The sequence below is a fragment of the Otolemur garnettii genome, unplaced genomic scaffold (assembly GCF_000181295.1).
Source record: "Otolemur garnettii isolate 467f Iridium unplaced genomic scaffold, OtoGar3 scaffold00009, whole genome shotgun sequence".
Classification (NCBI taxonomy): domain Eukaryota; kingdom Metazoa; phylum Chordata; class Mammalia; order Primates; family Galagidae; genus Otolemur; species Otolemur garnettii.
The window spans coordinates 12,853,522-12,854,426 of NW_003852404.1; the positions used below are offsets into that span (position 1 = coordinate 12,853,522).

General features: G+C 36.6%; 1 pseudogene; it reads right to left on the reverse strand.

Annotated features, from left to right (window-relative positions):
- Positions 1-215: 215 nt before the first annotated feature.
- On the reverse strand, positions 216-312 carry LOC111723275 (annotated as a pseudogene).
- Between the last annotated feature and the right edge of the window lie 593 nt (positions 313-905).

The following is a 905-nucleotide window of genomic DNA, read 5'->3' on the forward strand; positions in this document are numbered from 1 at the left end:
GACTATTGTTCTTTCATTTCCAAGTCTAAGGCTCCTTTGAGACTTTCTTGTGGGTTCCGGTGGTCATAAACTTCCTCAACATTTGGTTTTTCTGAGAAAGTCTTAATTTCTCCTTCAATTATGAAGCTAAACTTCATTGCATACAGAATTCCTGGCTAGCAGAGTTTATTATTATTATTTTTTAGCTCATTCTCTTCTGACCTATACAGTTTTTGAAAATAAAGTTTCACTAGTTTACTCATTATTGAGAATAGGCCATGCTAATCTTTTCTGTATTATTTCAATTTGACTATATGTGCTGCTGAAGTGAACATTAATGAAGAATGCTTTGAAGTAAAAATATGATATTTATGTAATAAAAAGTCATAATACATTAATCAAAAGGGAAGAACTAACAGGACTTTCCTTAGGTATCTGTAGGAAAAATTACAGTAGTAGGTTTACTCCACAGTGCTAATTCAGGCCATGATAAAGGTCTGAGTAACTTTTCAATAACATTTTCTAAAATATATGCTTTTTAATTTTTTAAAAATAAACAGTACAAAGATTGCATGAAATAAAAAAAAAAGGCTTTGCTTTTGGTTGGAATTAAAACATTTTGTCAACTGGGAATCTCATTTTTATTTAAGAAAGGTACCATTGCTGGCTCGGCACCCATAGCTCAGTGAGTAGAGAGCCAGCTGCATACACCAGTGCTGGCAGGTTCGAGCCCAGCTGGGGCCTGTTAAACAACAATAAAAACTGCACCCAAAAAATAGCTGGGTATTGTGGCAGGGTGCCTATAGTCCCAGCTACTGGGGAAGCTGAGGGAAGAGAATCATTTAAGCCCAAGAGTTTGAGGTGAGCTGTGACACCATAGTACTCCACTGAGGGCAACATAGTGAGATTCTGTCTCCCTGCCACCC